Source organism: Chelonoidis abingdonii, chromosome 7, assembly GCF_003597395.2.
Source record: "Chelonoidis abingdonii isolate Lonesome George chromosome 7, CheloAbing_2.0, whole genome shotgun sequence".
NCBI lineage: Eukaryota > Metazoa > Chordata > Testudines > Testudinidae > Chelonoidis > Chelonoidis abingdonii.
In genome coordinates, this window is record NC_133775.1 from 25441968 (window position 1) to 25460311 (window position 18344).

Sequence of the window (18344 nt, forward strand, 5' to 3'; positions counted from 1 at the left end):
TGTGCCACAGTGCTGGGGCAAGCTCCACACACAGTTCCAGAAAAGTGAATTTGTGCATCCAAAAGTTCTGCAGCCACTCCTCATCATCCCATATATGCATCATGATGCAATCCCACCCCTCAGTGCTTGTTTCCCAAGCCCAGTACTGATGGTCCACTGTGTGCAGCCCCTCCATGAATGCCAGTGGCAATCTTTAATTATTTCTTTCCATGGCACACAGCATGACAGGCACCACCGATTCATGTTGTTTTGCAACTAATTAAATACTGCAGGACCTGCCACATTGTGTTCATAACACTCATTGCTAGACTGTTCAGCAGTTCAGGATCCATGCTTTCAGGCAGAGATGGCAGGCACAAAGTTTACAAAGGCTGTTCAAAAACAGCACAAAATGAAATTGGAAGCCCATGGAATGATGGGACAGAAAGAACTGCATCATAAAATGGTGAGCACGCCCGCCTCCCAATGCACTGCGCTCTGTTCCCAGTGGCAGAGCATGGTTAGTTGCACAGTGGGATAGCTACCCACAAAGCAACATTAAGAACATAACATAAGAAAGGTCTGACCCAGTACAGCCAAAGGTCCATCCAGCCCCGTATCCTGTCTACCAACAGTGGTCAATGCCAGGTGCCCCAAAGGGAGTGAACCTAACAGGTAATGATCAAGTGATCTCTCTCCTGCTGTCCATCACCACCCTCTGACAAACAGAGGCTAGGGACACCATTCCTTACCCATCCTGGCTAATAGCCATTAATGGACTTAACCTCTATGAATTTATCCAGTTCTCTTTTAAACCCTGTTATAGTCTAGACTTCTAGGGTGACCAGATAGCAAGTGTGAAAAATCGGGATAGGTGGTGGGGGGTAATAGAAGTTCATATTTTAAAAAAGCCCCAAATATCATGATTCTGCCTATAAAACTGGGACATCTGGTCACCCTATAGCCTTCACAACCTCCTCAGGCAAGGAGTTCCACAAGTTGGCTGTGTGCTGTGTGAAGAAGAACCTCCTTTTATTTGTTTTAAACCTGCTGCCCATTAATTTCATTTGGTGGACCTAGTTCTTATATTATGGGAACAAGTAAATAACTTTTCCCTATTAACTTTCTCCACATCACTCATTATTTTATATACCCCATATTCACGTTTCTCACATCACTCCGGTTTGTCAGGAGGGAGAATATAGAAGAGGATAATCTTGGGTGCCACTCAGACAAGAAACAGACACGATTTAAAGAAGAAATGGACCATGAAAAAGGGCAGACAAAATAAACGAGTGGACAAACTTTAAGTGCTTTTATATTATAATGCTAGAAGTCTAAATATAGGCTTGGTGAACTAGAATGCCGCTATGATAAAGGAGATATTGATATAATAGACATACAGAAACCTGGTTGAACTGAGGTGATTCAGGGTACAAATATAGTCAGAAGACAGAACAGGTTGATGCGGGCGTGGGAAGTGCAATATATGTCAAAGAAATGTAGAAGTCAAATGAATAATAATCGTAAGTGAAGTTCCACTTCCATAGATAGCTCTATGATCGTAATTTCAATCTCCTAATAAGAATATAGACATTAAGGGATCTATTATCGCCACCTGACCAGGACAGTGATAAGTGATGATGAAATGACTAAGAAATACGAGAGGCTATCGAAATTAAGAAACCCAGTAATGGTGGGGGTGTTAATTATCCCATAATTGACTGGGAATATTGGTCACTTCAGAAAACTTGGAGCAGCTGGTACGGGAACCCACAAGGGGAGAGGCAACTCTCGATTTAGTCCTGAGTGGAGCGCAGGAGCTGGTCCAAGAGGTAACTATAACAGGACCACTTGGAAATAGTGACCATAATTTAACATCCCCGTGGTGGGAAGAACACCTCAATCACCCATCACTGTGACATTTAATTTCAAAAAGGGGAACCATGCAAAAACGAGGGGGTTAGTTAAACAGAAATTAAAAAGATACAGTGACTAAAGTGAAATCCCTGCAAGCTGCATGGACGCTTTTCAAAAACACCATAATAGAGGCCCAACTTAAATGTATAACCCAAATTAAAAAACCCAGTAAAAGAACTAAAAAAGAGCCACTGTAGCTTAACGACCATGTAAAAAAAGCAGTGAGAGATAAAAAAGCATCTTTTAAAAGTGGAAGTCAAATCCCAGTGAGGTAAATATAAAGGAACATAAACATTGCCTAATTAAGTGTAAAAATGTAATAAGAAAAGTCAAAGAGGAGTTTGAAGAACAGCTAGCCAAAAACTCAAAAGGTAATAAAATGTTTTTTAAGTACACCAGAAGCAAGAAGCCTGCTAAACAACCAGTGGGGCCCCTGGATGATCAAGATACAAAAGGAGCGTTTAAAGACTATAAAGTTATTGCAGAGAAACTCAATGAATTCTTCGCTTCAGTCTTCATGGCTGAGGATGTTAGGGAGATTCCCAAACCTGAACCAGCTTTTGTAGGTGACAAATCAGAGGAATTGTCACAGATTGAGGTGTCACAAGAGGAACTTTTGGAGTTAATTGATAAACTTAACGGTAACAAGTCATCGGGACCAGGTGGCATTCACCCAAGAGTTCTGAAAGAACTCAAATGCGAAGTTGCGGAACTATTAACTATGGTTTGTAACCTGTCCTTTAAATCAGTTTCTGCACCCAATGGCTGGAAGATAGCTAATGTAATGTTAATATTTTAAAAAGGCTCTACAGGTGATCTCAGCAATGACAGAGCAGTAAGTCTAACATCAGTATTGAGCAAATTAAGTTGTCGTGGGGTAAGAAGGAAGAGCCTTTCATGGATTGAGAACTGATTAAAAAGACAGGGAACAAAGGGTAAGAATAAATGGTAAATTTTCAGAATGGAGAGGGGTATTCCCCAAGGGTCAGTTCTAGGACCAAGCCTATTCAACTTATTCATAAATTATCTGGAGAAAGGGGTAAAAAGTGAGGTGGCAAAGTTTGCAGATGATACTAAACTGCTCAAGATAGTTAAGACCAAAGCAGACTGTGAAGAACTTCAAAAAGCTTTCACAAAACTAAGTGATGGGGCAACAAAATGGCAAATGAAATTTAATGTGGATAAATGTAAAGTAATGCACATTGGAAGAAATAACCCCAACTATACATACAATATGACGGGGGCTAATTTAGCTACAACGAATCAGGAAAAAAATTTTCATGATTCCTAACATCCTGTTTGCTTTTTTGACTGCCGCTGCACACTGCATAGACATCTTCAGAGAATTATCCATGATGTCTCTAAGACCTTTTTCCTGGTTAGTTGTAAATCATATTATATGTCTAGTTGGAGTTATTTTTCCCAATGTGCATTACTTTACGTTTATCCACATTAAATTTCATTTGCCATTTTGTTGCCCAATCACTTAGTTTTGTGAGATCTTTTTGAAGTTCATGGGGGCCAGGAGCAATGGGGGGGTGCCACACCCACAGAGACCAGGGGCACCAAAATGCAAGTTCACCTGGGGTGCCATTTTCCCTAAGGCCGGCCCTGTTTTCCTGTATATTTTGAGCTACAGTTAATGGAAGCCCAGGAAACTTTCTTCTAAAACATTTAAATTTAATTAGTTTCTAGATTAGTGGAAAGGAAGAAAAAGTGAGAGGAGAGCTAGACTGTACAGCTCACTATATCTGACATCTTTGATAGACAATACTAGTTTCTGGAAATACCCTGGATTTATCACTCAAGTACTAATTTAATAGAAAACACTGATTATCCACTTTCCAAAACAGACTTAGACCTGTATGTTGTTCTCCTTTATGGACGGCACTAAATATGGTTTCTGCAAGATCTGAGCAGATAGAACAGTTCTGTGGATAAATGTTAAGTTAGAGCAGTGAAGTGGAACTATTTCATGAAAGGATTTGAAAACCAATAGGGCAATTTTAGATCATTGGAGTTGGTTATAGAAAAGGATTAAAAAGCAAAGTGAAGGAGACAGAAATGTCACTCTACAAGTGCAAAGAACTTACTTTTATATTTACTATAGAAGACTGGATCAGAGATTATGACATCTCATCCTTATTTCAAACACACACAGCAAGTGAACTTCTGTATCTTCAGTGTGATATAACTTTGAATATCTGTATTTAGAGTGTGACAGACCCAGGCCAGTGGGGTACAGGAGTGTGGTACCAAATAATACCGTGGGACAACTAATGAAAAAACAGGATCGGGAGTGAGGTCATAGGGCTAAATGAAGGGAACCTGATGGGGACACCGAGCAGAGAACCCCGGACAGCACCCACTGCTCCTCGAAGGCATCAAGGGAGCCAGTGGACACCGCCCAGAGGAACTCTGCCCAGATGCGTGAACGACGGAGAAGCAGAAATAGTCCCACAGTCGCAGGAAAATCCTATTGGCAACTCCCTCTCCCTGGTTTTGATAGATGGCTAGTTGGCCAGGGCCAAGAGGAGGTTGATAAGGAGATCCCGCAACTTTGTGGGCCACAGATGGGAGTGCATAGATAAACAGGTGAGGGGAAAAGTGCAACCAAAAAACGCAAGGGGAAGAGATCAAGAGGAGCCGGAAACAGGGGCTGCAACCTGGCGCACTCTAAATAAATGTGCACCAGGGTCTTCCTTCACGCTAGCAAAAGGGCAGGTGTTGGGGGACAGGAGTAAACGCCAAGTACACGCCGTGCTCACGGCCCCATGAAGGAGCCGCCAACTGACATCCCCGGCAGGCTCGGGACCAGGGCCAAGTATAAGCTGGCCCACCGGGGCTTCTCACCTCGAGAGGTGGCAGGAGTCGCCCCATTTGGTATCGGGGCAGGACGCGAGGGTGAGGTAGTGAAGAGTGTGGAGCACAAGCGTGTACAGATGTTTCCTTGGCGCGGTCTGGAACAGAACTGGTTGCAGATCATGCAGCCAGCTCGCAGTTTAAAGGCTGAGGGGGCTGATTGGTCCACGGGTCAGGGGCCCGATAAAAATGTCCACGGGCCTGAAGGTGGAGGTGGGCGGGGCGTGCCCTCTCGCAGGACCCGGTCGAGGTAGGCCCGAGCAGCAGACAGTAAAGCGCCCTTCACCTCCTGAAGTAGCGCCGGGGAGTACGAGGTCTGGAGAGCCCCATGCGCTGAGCAAGCGTCAGGGGATCCAGCCAGTCTCCTCCGGTCGTAGTCCAGGAGGTCTCCGACCCTGGTGACTTACGCCAAGACCAGCCTCTGGCGCACCGCGGGGACTCCGCACCCTGGCACACGGAAGCTGGGCATTGTGTAGCAGGGCTCCGCGAGGAGATCAGCCCCACACGGTGGCTGCACCACGGGACCTGGTCATTGAAAGAGCTTCCAGGTCCAGAGGAGGTCTTGGTAGAAGACCAGCAGCCTGCAGAGGTCTCATGGAAGACCTCTTCGATGGAGGTAAAAGAGCTGCGGTTCGTCATCGGAGCCTCGAAAGCAGCGGAGGAAGGCAATGTGCCAATACGCTCCACGCCGGACTACCTGCACCATACAGGAGCCTTCTGCAGGGCCTGAGGCGGAAGACATAGACCTGAGTGCGTAGGGCACTTCGGGCCCTGCCCCCTTTCCTCCAGGGGGCAGGTGGAGGACCCTGCAGAGACCCAGTGCATCCCTGGCGTCAAAAGAACATCCAGAATCGCCATCCGGAGGTTGGCCAGGAAATTTCCAGGCCGGACCAGGGTGTTGAGCTGGTACCAGAGCCACTGGACAGGACAAGTTGATTAACGCTACCAGTGCCCTCCCTCAAGGGAGAGGCAGCTGGAGTAGTCCAGTCATTTCCGGATGCCACTCCGTCACCCTCCCTCCTAAACCGTGCCAGTTTCTCCGCGGCAAGACGGAGCATGGCAAGAAAGGTAAATGCCAAGAATAAGACCAGTGGAACGCCGCGTCCACCGGATGGCCTGAAGCGTGGGTGGGAGGGAGTCGTCACTGCCACCCGTCCCGACCAAACCAGGCCAGAGCTCTTGACTCAGTTGACCCGGGCGGAGAGGCCGCCGAGTACACAGCTGGCAAGCCTCCACCCGCGCCAAGTCGCCCGGTCCTGGACCACGAGGAGCACATCGTCAGCGTATGCCGACAGGACCAGCCGCAGCTCCGGCTCCCAAAGCACCAACCCCGTCAACCCTTGCAGAGGAGACAGAGGAAGGGCTTCGATCGCCAGAGCATACAGCTGGCCCGAGAGGGGGCACCCCTGCCGCACTCCCCGCCCGAAGCTGACTGGCTCGGTCAGGGTCCAGTTGAGCCTGGACCAGACACTCCGCAGAAGCGTATAGCACCTGGAGAAAACCCACAAAGCGGGGTCTGAAGCTGAATGCTCGCAGAGTGCTCAAGAGATACCCATGATCAACCCTGTTGAACTCCTTCTCCTGATCCAGGGACAGGAAGGCGAATGACAGACCATCCCTACACCCTAATTCCAGAAGGTCCCGGACCAGATACAAGTTATCAAAGATGGTGCGGCCCGGAATGGTGTAGGTCTGGTCTGAATGGACCTCGTCCACCAGCACGGACCCTAGCCGCATCGAGATGGCCTTCGCAACAATTTTGTAGTCCGTGCTGAGGAGCGAGATGGGATTCCAATTCCGTAAGTCGCAGAGGTCCCCCCTCTTTGGCAATAAGGCGAGCAAGGCTCACCTGCACGAGAGAGGGAGGACCCCGCTCTGCAAAAACTCAGCCCAGACGGTGACCAGGTCTGGGCCGAAGACGTCCCAGAACACGCAGTAGAATTCAACGGTCAGCTCATCCATGCCCAGAGATTTATTGGTGGGCATGCGACGGAGGGCTTCCGAGAACTCGGCCAGAGTGAGAGGCAGCTCTAGCCAGTCCCGGACTCCCATGCTGACTGTCAGGAGGCCATCCCAGAGCACTCTGCAAGCATTAGGATCGGTTGGATCCGGGGAGAAAAGAGTGGCGTAGAAGGCCCTGGCCCTCTCGCACATCTCCGCCGGATTCGTGAGGGGGGGTACTGTCCTCTGCCAAGCCAGCACGAAACTCGCATCCTCCAGCAAACTATTATTAAAGTGCCAATAAGCCGGCCCCGGCCTCTCCGCGCAGAGAGAGGCCATCACGGTGGCAAGGTGGTGATCCGAAAAGGGGGCCAGCTGAACGCTGGAGGAATGGGCCCGTGAAAGGTGGAAACTCAACAGGTAAATACGGTCCAGCCGGGAGTGGTGCGACCTATGGGCCTCCACCCAGATGAAGGTGAACGTCAAGACGTCGTCTGGGTCGTGGTCACGCCAGACGTCCACCAGGGAGTGGGGTTCGACGATCTCCTGGAGGACGTCAGCAGCGGCCAGGCACTGTTCGGTCCCCAAGTAGTCCCGTTTCTCGAGGATGGTGTTAAAGTCCCCTCCCAGGACCAGGCACTCACGAGGATCCAGGGAACTGAGGAAGGGGGACGCCTGCTGATAAAAATGCAACCTCTCCTGGCCTGATGTTGGGGCATAAACGTTGACAAGATTAACTAGAAGCCCCTCCATGCGGACCTGGAGGTGCAGCAGGCGGCCCGGCACAGCCTCGGCAACCCTCAGCACCTCAGGCCATAGGTCGGGGGAGAACAGGGTCGCCACTCCAACCGCGCAAACCAAGAAGTGGCTAAAGTAGGCCCCGTCCCCCCACTCCAGCCGCCAGTTAGCTTCAGAGGCCGGATCCGTATGGGTCTCCTGCAGGAAAACCACAGAGTACCCCCCCTCCCGGAGGAAGGAGAGCACCTGGCTCCTGCGGAGACCCATCGAACAGCCCCGGGTGTTTAAAATGGCAAAGATGATCGGTGCCATGAGGAGGGCTGGGGGGGATCCTCGCCAGCAGACATGCCCATGGCCTCTGGCAGGCTGCGCAGCAATCCCTGACCTACCCCGTAGGTGAGTAAAGAGTCATGGAAGATGCGGACCCGCCGGTAGGCCATGGAGGCCTGCTTCCTGGTCCTCATACCCTCCCCCATGAGGGCCCTCGCGGCCCGGAGGACCTGATGGAAATCCCCCCACCGCCAGAGTGCAAACTGGACTTTATTACGAGAGCCACGGACGTCTTCAAGGAACTCCCGCAGCTCCTCTCCCAGTGCATGCGGGGGCGGGGTCACCGATCGATGACCGGCCCCCAGTGGGGTTCCCGTCACAGCCCCATGGTCCACCGAGGCGGGCGGGCAGGGGGCAGACCCCCGATGTGGCGTCCGATGGGCTGACGCCACGCGACCCGTCCAGCTCCCCGGTTCAACAAGGGGTGGCGGAAGGAGAACAGCAGCCCCCGGTGGGTCGGGACAAGGAAAAGTTACTAAAGCTGCTCCCTGGGGGGTATTCCCAGGGGCGGCACTGGCATCACAGGAGGTGGTGGGGACAAGGATAGGGCTAACAGCTAGAGCGGGGATCAGGGAGAGAATCGGGGAAGGGGGTAGAGGCAGGATCCTGAGCCTCTATAGGGAGCCGCTGGACGGTGGCTCCTCCTGGCCAGGCTCAGGGATCTGGGAAGTAGGAAGGGACCCCTAATGATGTCGGCGCTCAGCCACTGTGGCACGTGTGGGCAGCCTCGGCATCCAGAGATAGATGTTTATCAATGGGTCCCTGCCTAGGAAAGAGGGCGGGTCCTCCACACCCAAGAGGGACACCCCCTGGGAACCGGGTCCTCGGCAGCGGGGCCACTGGCCGTCGCCCCAATGGGCTCGGCGGCCGTCAACAGGGTGCCACCCGCAGCCAGGTTGATGGAAGAATCCAGGGGACCCTCAGAGGTGGGGAGCAGAAGCAGCGGTCAGGGGAAGGGAACTCAGGGACAGGGGGACCGGGGTGAGGTCGCCCAGATCGAGGCCCGCTGGCAGAGGGTCGTCCTCCCCCTGTGTGACCGGGGTCAGACCCAGGGCCTCGATCTCCTCGTAGATGGAAGGGAGATCACTGTCCACCACCCCAGGGCCCTCCCCACCAGCACCCGAGGCAATACACATGTCGGCACTTGCAGAGGCTTCGATTGGGAAGGGGGCGAGAGAGGCTCCCTCGGGGGCTTCCACAGGAAGGGACCCCGGAGGAGGGGCGGTGTTACCTTCCGGTGCTGCCACGATGTCCCCAGCAGGCACCACAGAACGGGAGTCATCAGGGGACAAGGCGGAAGGCTCGTCATCAGTGCCCCCCTTCCTGCTCTTTCAGGGGGCCTACGAATCCGAAGGATGTAAGGAAGCTCGAGCCTTCCGCTTGCCCCGCTTCCCCTGCACTAAGGACCAGCCCTCCATGGCATCATCCGGGGGTTAGCTGACAGGGGTCGGGTCATGGGGCAAGGGCAATGGCTCAGGGACTCGAGGAGGCAGTGGTGGGACAGCAGAAGCGAGGGAGGATTCCCCCTGGGGCGAACCCTCTCCCACGTTCGGCGGTATCCTCACCGCACCCTCCTCCACAGTGGTGGACTGAGAAGGAGGAGGAGGGGCAGCTTTGGGTGCCGGGCAGCCAGGGGTACCGGTGATGACAGGGCCAGCGCCTTGCCGGGGCTCAGGGGTCCCGGACGCTCCTCCGTGCTGGGCCAAGAGGCAGTCCCTCCGGACGTGCCCCATCGCCCCGCAGAGGTAGCACCGGGCCTCCCCCGCTGAATAATGCACCCGGTAGTGGGCTCCCTGCTAGGGAACCAGAAAGGACCCCTCAAGCGCCTCTCCACCACGCGCTGCCGGCGGAAGTTGAAGCTGCACTTGCCGGCGGAATGAGAGGAGGTGACGGAGAGCAGGGTCCTTGCAGCCCAAGGGGAGAGGGCTGATGACGGAGATGGGGCGCCCCAGGGCAGAAAGGGCGGGCAGCAGGGCGGCATTGGGCAGGAAGGGAGGGACAGAGGTCAGGATTAAGCGGACCCCCAGGTCTTCCAACGGCTCCAGGGGGACGAACACGCCCCCCACCGCCAGGCCCATCTCTACCGCCTCCTGGGCGGTGGCCTCCAATGCCAGGAAGAAGACCACCCTCCCGTACATTTTGGAGCTGCCACGATGGCCCTTTGCCCCACCACCCTCACCAACACCGGCACGTAGGCCTCCACGTGGGGCGAGGCGGGCATCAGGAGGCAACGGACACTGTGCTTCCTGGTCAAGGTGGGAAAGGGGCCCCGGCCGCTGTAGATGAGAGCGGAAGTAGCTGTCGGAGGAGCAGCAGCAGGCAGGGGGGCCGCCGCCACCTGGGTGTATGCCCTGGAGACCGGGGGAGGGACACCCGTGGAGCTGGTGGAGGGACTAGCAGGGATGGACGCCGCGGCTGGTAGCGGGGCCGCGGCAGCGGAGGCAGTCTCCGCCATGGAGGGCCTGGCCTTTCTAGCGGGGCCCTTACCCTTCTTCCCACCCCGACTCTTCCCACCGGCTGGGGGGACTCCCACCAAATTGGAAGGGGCGAGGGACGTGGCAGCAGCGGAAGTCTCCCCAGTACTCGCTTTCGCCAATGTCCCAGCAGGGGTGGTGGTAGGTGGATCAGCAGCGACGGTCGAGGTAGAGGCTTGGGCAGTGGACACGGGGGCAGGTGGAGGAGGAGCGGTGGGAGCATCGCGAGGGGTATCCCCTGCCCCATCCACCTCCATAACAAGAGCAGGGAGGAGGACAAACAGCAAGGGGAGGGGAAGGAGAGGAGGCGACCCCCCCCCCTAGGCTGCAGGCAGGGGAGGAGGGTGCCAGAAAGGGAAGGCTAAAGGGCGTGGGGAGCAACCAAGGACTAGGGGTGGGGAAGGGTGTCAGGCACCGACGCAGAGGGGAGTTCCGGCTCCTCTAGTTGCACTAGGGAGGATCAGGGGGGGGACAATGGCATAGGGAGGTGCAGTGAACAAGGGCAAACTCAAATGGGGGAAGGGCACAAAGCGCATGGGGGGGGCGTGGGCGCACGAGGGGAGGGACCAATCAGGGCTGGGGGAGCACAGGGTGGGGGGAGAGAAGGCTAGCTGGGAATGGGGCAGAGGGACCACGGGGATAGCTGCAGGGCTGGGGCAGGAACTATCAGGGCCGCAGAGGGAAATAGGTGGGGCAGACAAATGGTGGCCAAGGAAAGGGGTCAGTCAGTCCAGGGGGGAAGGTGGTGCGCCCACAGGCACTTGTGCAAAAGTCAATGGTTGGCTGCTGCTGCTGCAGGCCCAAATGATGGAGCGGGGCGTGGTGAGCCAGGCGAGCAGCTCAGTCCCAGAGGCAGGAGTCCGAAACAGAAGGAAAACAGCCAGCGGGGGTGGTGGAGGGGGCAACAATGGTGGTGGGGGCGAAAGGGAACACGATGGACCGGGGCAGGCTCCACGCCACACCCCGGTGTCCCAACAGACACAGTCCAAACCCCCACCACAAGAGCACAGTTCGAAAAAAGACTCAGTCCAGAAAGCCCCTCCACAGTGGTCTTCACATGCGTCTCCAGCAGCGGGTCGTCCTCTTCTCCTCCTTCTCCTCGGGCACCAACAGCTCCCAGCAACAGCCACAGTAGCCCCCAGCAGCTCCAGGTGGTGGTGGTCTGGTGTCCAGGCAGGAGGGACCCCGCTCAGAAGGTGTTGCCTCAGCAACAAGAGCTGGGGGTCCCTCACTCCCCCCCTCTCTGGAAGCAGGCCAGCAGCCCCCCCTCCCTCCAGGGCTGTAGGTGGAGTAACAGCAGGAGCGAGGTGGGGGGGAATCTACTAGCCAGCCAGCAAACAGATAGCAGAGAAAGGGGTGGGTGGTGGTGTCTAGCCCAGCCAGGGAGCAGCAGGGACAGTAGCAGCAGCAGCAGCGAGGGCCCAGCGCCCAGCAGGAACAGCAGCAGCAGCAGCAGCCCTCTCCCTCCTTCCTCTACAGCAGAGCGGTCGAAGGAGAGCTAGATCTACTCGGCCCCAGGAGAACAGGTTCTGTTCCCTGAGTGACCAGAGCAGGGTCTGCACTAGAGTAATCAGGAACCTGCTAGAACCAATTAAGGCAGACAGGCTGATTAGAACACCTGCAGCCAATCAAGGTAGGCTAATCAGAACAGCCTGGGTTTAAAAAGGAGCTCACTCCAGTCAGGAGGTGGGAGCCAGAGGAGAGGAAGTGTGTGTGTGAGGAGCTGGGAGCAAGAGGCACAAGGAGGCTGAGAGTGAGAGGGATGTGCTGCTGGAGGATTAAGGAGTACAAGCGTTATCAGACACCAGGAGGAAGGATGGTCTTGTGGTGAGGATAAAGAGGTGTTTGGAGAGGCCATGAGGAAGTAGCCAGGGAGGTTGTAACTGTCATGCAGCTGTACAGAGGCACTATAGACAGCTGCAATCCACAGGGCCCTGGGCTTGAACCTGGAGTAGAGGGTGGGCCTGGGTTCCCCCCAAACCTCCCAACTCCTGAGTCAGACACAGGAGGAGTGATCCAGACTGTGGGAAAGATCACCTGAGGTGAGCAAATCTGCCAATAAGCGCAGGACCTACCAAGGTAGAGGAGGAACTTTGTCACAACTGGTGTTAGAGGTGGGATTTTGGTGTGCACAGCGCGACAGAAGAAGGAGGGTGATTTAAAAAAAAAAAAGGTAGAGGGTTTATTTTTTTTTTTTCACTACAATGGATGACCTAGTACGGGCATTGATACAAGCTATGGTGGCCCAGCAGGAGACTACCCATGTCCAGGCAGCTGCCCAACAGGAAGCAGTGCGGCTGCAACAAGAGACTAATCACTTGCTGATGGACCAGGCTTCTCAAGACCGGGCTGTGTTGCGGGAACTGGTAAACCAGGTAAAGACCCTTACAGAGCTGAACCGCGGCCACGATGGGATGCAGATCATACGGGCCAGCCATTGGCTGCAGAAAATGACGGGGGAGGATGATGTAGAGGCATACCTTCTGGCCTTTGAGAGGACAGCCCTACAGGAGGCCTGGCCTTGAGATCAGTGGTCTGGCATCCTTGCCCCATTCCTGTGTGGGGAGGCCCAGAAGGCCTACTATGATCTGCCTGAAGAGGCTGCAGCAGACTACCCCCAGCTGAAAGCAGAGATCCTGGCCAGATCTGGGGTAACAACTGCAGTGTGGGCCCAGTGGTATCACAAGTGGAGGTACCAAGAAATCAAAACCCCATGGTTCCAATTGTATGACCTCATCCATGTCGCACGAAAGTGGTTGTGAATGGAATCCCGGAGTCTGGAAGAGATACTAGAGGTTCTGGTCATCGACCGATACATGAGGGAGCTACCGTCAGACCTTCGTGCTTGGGTAAGCCAGAACGAACCCTCCACCTATGATGAGGTTGTTGCACTGGTAAAGAGGCAAAGGACAGCAAGGGAGCTGATCCGACCAGTTAAGGAAGAGGCACCCCGGGTTAAACTAGCAGCACCAAACCCTAGAGCTCGGGTGATTAGGCAACCAGGGGATTACAGGTGGAAAAAGAGAGGGGCTGAAGGCACACCAGAAGCCACAAAGAGTCAGAGCACTGAGGGAGAAGAGGATCGAGAAGTTAGACTGCCCAAACCAAGAGACCGGGGAATGCCTAAGGCCCCATACAGATGTTATGCCTGCGGGGAGTGGGGACATATAACTGCACAGTGTCCCAATGCTGAGGAGCCGATGTAGTGTAATCTGGGGAACTGGGCACACCCATGCTCCCTAATCCACCTTGTGGGGGTCTCACTAACCCCACATATGTACACCAGACCAGTAAAGCTAAATGGGGTAGAGACCACAGCACTGATTGATTCGAGGAGTGCTATCACACTTGTCTCGGGGAAGCTTGTGAAGTGTAGTCAGCTGCTGTGGGCTAAGCGTACGGGGATAACATGCATCCACGAGACAGTTGGTTATTACCCCACTATCCCAATAAAAATTGAGATTCAGGGGAACACTACTGAGGTAGCAGCAGGTGTAGTCCCTAAACTCCCATACCCGATACTCATAGGGAGGGACTTCCCAGGGTTTGGAGACTTACTCCCAGTAGGAGGATTGGAGAAAGAGGGGAACCCTGAAGTTAGTGAGGCATCCACAGTAGACTGTTGTCAACCCCCAGTCTTCTCTGAAATATCCCAGATTTTTCATTCCAGACAGGGTAGAAAGTCGAAAAGGGAAAGGAGGCAGCTAAGGCCTTTGGGAACCCGAATACTGACCCAAAGCCAGAGGGTTGCTCTCGTAGGTAGGCGGACCTGAGCAGCTGAAAAGGAGGCCACCCAGGAGGGAGAAGCACCGAGTCTGACCCCCACCCTAACGCTTCTGAACCAGTAGAGGCAAAACAGACTGGGCCCCTAGATCTTGGGCAGATTAGCCCCGGAAGAGGAAATTTTGGACAGTACCAGGCTGAAGACCCAAGGTACAACAACATTAGAAAGGAGGTGACTGATATAGATCGGGTCCCCATGGAAGGGTGAACCCAGGGACCAGGACCCTACTTCATAATGAAGAATCTCTTATACCGGGTTGCACGAGTACAGGGGCAGAAGGTACAGCAGATCTTAGTACCTCAAAAACACCAGAACGCTGTATTAAGTCTTGCTCATAATCATCTTTTTGGGGGGCACTTGGGGGTAGAGATGACCCTGGCACGAGTCCTACAACGGTTCTTCTGGTCCGGAGTACATGAAGAAATTCGGAGGTACTATGCGTCCTGCCCAGAGTGTCAGCTGCACAGTCCTTGTCCCCACTTTAGGGCACCTTTAGTACCCCTTCCCATCATAGAGGTCCCTTTTGAGTGAATAGCCATGGACCTAGTGGGACCCCTGGAGAAGACAGCTCGGGGCCACCAATATATACTTGTTGTTTTGGACTATGCTACTCGCTATCCAGAAGCCGTCGCCCTGTGGAACACGGCCTCTAAAACAATAGCCAAAGAGCTGGTGGGGATCTTTGCCCAAGTGGGGCTACCAAAGGAGATATTAACAGACCAAGGGACCCCATTTATGTCAAAGCTAATGAAGGACCTCTGTATGCTGCTCCATATACATACCCTGAGAACTTCAGCTTACCATCCGCAGACTGATGGGTTGATAGAAAGATTTAACCGAACCCTCAAGGCTATGATAAGGAAGGTGGTAAGTCAGGATGGGAAGGATTCTGACACTCTACTGCCCTACCTCGTGTTCGCTATCCGGGAGGTACCTCAGGCCTCAACTGGGTTTTACCCATTCGAGTTATTATACGGACGTCACCCCCGTGGCATACTAGATATCGCCAAAGAGATTTGGGAAGAGGAACCCAATGAGGGGAGAAATATAATAGAACATGTAATACAGATGCGAGACCGGATAGCCCGTGTCACCCCTATTGTATGGGAACATTTGGAAAAGGCACAGGAGGCCCAGAGAACCTTTTACAATAGCCAGGCAAAAGTCTGACAGTTCCAACCAGGGGATCGGGGGATGGTGTTGGTACCCACAGCAGAAAGCAAGCTTCTGGCCCAATGGCAGGGGCCCTGTGAGGTGGTTGAACCTGTGGGGGAAGTAACCTACAAGGTGCAGCAGCCAGGACGCCGAAAAGAAGAACAGATTTATCACATTAACCTCCTGAAACCCTGGCATGCACAAGAGGCATGCATAACTATCCAGGAAAACAAGTCTTTCAAACAGGTGAGAGTGTCTCCCGATTTAACACCAGACCAGAAAAACGAGATGTCTGAGATGATTTTCCGGAACCAAGATGTGTTCTCGACAAAACCAGGTTGAACAACCGAGACATGTCACCACATAGTCACAAACCCTGGGGCCAGAATAACAATGAGGCCCTATCGGGTGCCAGCGGCCAAAAGGAAGGAAATAAAAGCAGAAATTAAAAAAATGCTGGAAATGGGGATTGTTGAAGAATCCCACAGTCAGTGGTCCAGCCCAATCGTGCTGGTGCCCAAACCTAATGGCACCACAAGGTTTTGCAACGACTTCCAGCGACTAAACGAAGTATCCCAGTTTGACGCATACCCCGTACCTAGCATAGATGAGCTAGTGAATTGTCTGGGAAATGCCCAGTACTTGACTACCCTAGACTTGACAAAGGGGTACTGGCAGATTCCCCTGGCAGAAGACACAAAGGAAAAGACTGCGTTCTCTACACCAGAGGGTCTTTTTCAATATACTGTCCTCCCTGTTGGACTACATGGGGCCCCAGCTACTTTCCAGCGCCTCATGGACAAGCTATTACGCCTGCATAACAGTTATGCTGCTGCCTACTTGGACGATGTGGTCATTCATATCCCCAGACTGGGAAACCACCTAGAGAAGGTGGAGGCAGTCCTTGATACCTTCAGGAGAGCTGGCCTTACAGCAAACCCTGCCAAGTGCGCTGTAGGGTTTACAGAGGCCAAATATCTTGGCTACATTGTGGGAAAAATCTGGTAAACCCCCAAGTGAACAAGTTGGAGGCCATCCAAAATTGGCCCCGACCACGTCGCAAGAAACAAGTCCGGGCATTCCTAGGTGTAGTGGGGTATTACCGACGATTTATCCCCCACTTTGCCACAAGGGCAAGCCCCTGACAGACCTAGTGAAAGCCGGTGGACCTGATCTGGTGAAGATGGTCTGACGCAGCAGAGGAAGCATTCACAGAACCTAAGGACTGCCCTCTGCAGTAACCTGTACTGATAGCCCTGATTTCACCAAGGAATTTATCCTGCAGACAGATGCATCGGAAGTAGGGTTTGGGGCCGTTCTATCACAGATGGTCGGGAGGAGGAAACACCAATTCTCTACCTCAGTAGGAAACTCCTTCCGAGGGAACAAAAATATGCAGTGGTGGAGAGAGAGTGCCTCGCCGTAAAAATGGGCCATGGAAGCATTGTGCTACTACTTGCTGGGGGCAGATTTGTCCTCGTGACCGACCATGCCCCTCTTCAATGGATGCAGCGGAACAAGGAGAAGAACACAAAGGGTGACCAGGTGGTTCTTATCCCTCCAACCTTTCCAGTTCCATGTGCAACACAGAGCAGGGAGCCCGTCACAGTAATGCCGATGGCTTGTCACGTGTGCACTGTCTGGTATCCCAAGCTGCCCAACCCCTTGGTGTTGAGCAGGGGGGAGGGATATGTGACAGATCAGGCCAGTGGGGTACAGGAGTCTTGTAGAGGGCAAATATACTGGTCACTGGCTGAGTAGTTTCCTGTCCCTGAGTGACAGAGCAGGGGCTGCACACTAGAGTAATCAGGAACCTGCTAGAACCAATTCGGCAGACAAGCTGATTAGAACACTGCAGCCAATCAAGGCAGGGCTAATCAGGGCACCTGGGTTTAAAAAGGAGCTAACTCATCAAGGGAGTGGGATCCAGAGGAGAGGAAGTGTGTGTGAGGAGCTGGGAGCAAGAGGCACAAGGGAGCTGAGAGTGAGAGGGTGTGCTGCTGGAGGATTAAGGAGTACAAGCATTATCAGACACCAGGAGGAAGGTCCTGTGGTGAGGATAAAGAAGGTGTTTGGAGGAGGCCATGGGGAAGTAGCCCAGGGAGGTGTAGCTGTCATGCAGCTGTTACGAAGAGGCACTATAGGAGCTGCAATCCACAGGGCCCTGGGCTGGAACCTGGAGTAGAGGGTGGGCCTGGGTTCCCCCCAAACCTCCCAACTCCTGATCAGACACAGGAGGAGTTGACCCAGACTGTGGGAAAGATCACTGAGGTGAGCAAATCTGCCAATAAGCGCAGGACCCACCAAGGTAGAGGAGGAACTTTGTCACAAGAGACTGACAATATGAATCTGAAAAAACCTGTATTCTAGTTATGATTTTGCAGCCTGAATCTGAAATTATTTGCACTCTAGAAATGAGATCTACAATTCTGAAACTGAAACACACTACAAATTTACTTCATAAGATGTATGTAAAATTAACATGCAGCTAAGAAAATATAGCATATATCTTCATTTAGCTCATATAGCATAAGTTTTGCTTGCAGAACATGAGTTTTACATGGAAGACTTGTGGCACCACATGTATCTCCACTAATTGTCTATGCCACCTAACATATTATACTTCCAATCTGACGTCCTCCAGTCCAGCCCAGCTGTGCTCAGCTCAGCAATGGAGGGAGATGGAACAAAAAGGCAATTTCAATCAATTCCGGGAGTAGCATACATTTAAAGCAATCTCAGGCTTGCTTTAATTTATGTCTGGCTTGCGCACCAGCACCTATTCCAGATCAAAGGACCAGTGGCGTGTCAGGACTGGTTGGCCATTCTCTTGGCCCTGGATATATCCCTTTTTGTTTGAGAGTGGGAGGTAGGAACATGCAGAACTCACTACACAAAGGAATAAATAACTGAGATACACAAGAGGATCTGGCCCTGAGTTTTTAAATCTTAAACTTCTACATGTGTATGAGCTGTTCTTTAAAAGTTGTGCTTACTGTTTTTTCTGCAAGTTCAATATAAATTGTTTGCCTCTCTGATTTTTCAGAGATTGCATTACTTTATAGAGCTTTTTTTTAAAAAAAAGTTCCCATTAAAGCACCAAATGTTGAAATTGTACGTAGCTGACTTTAATTGAGGTAATATTCCTCCAAAAGTGTCCA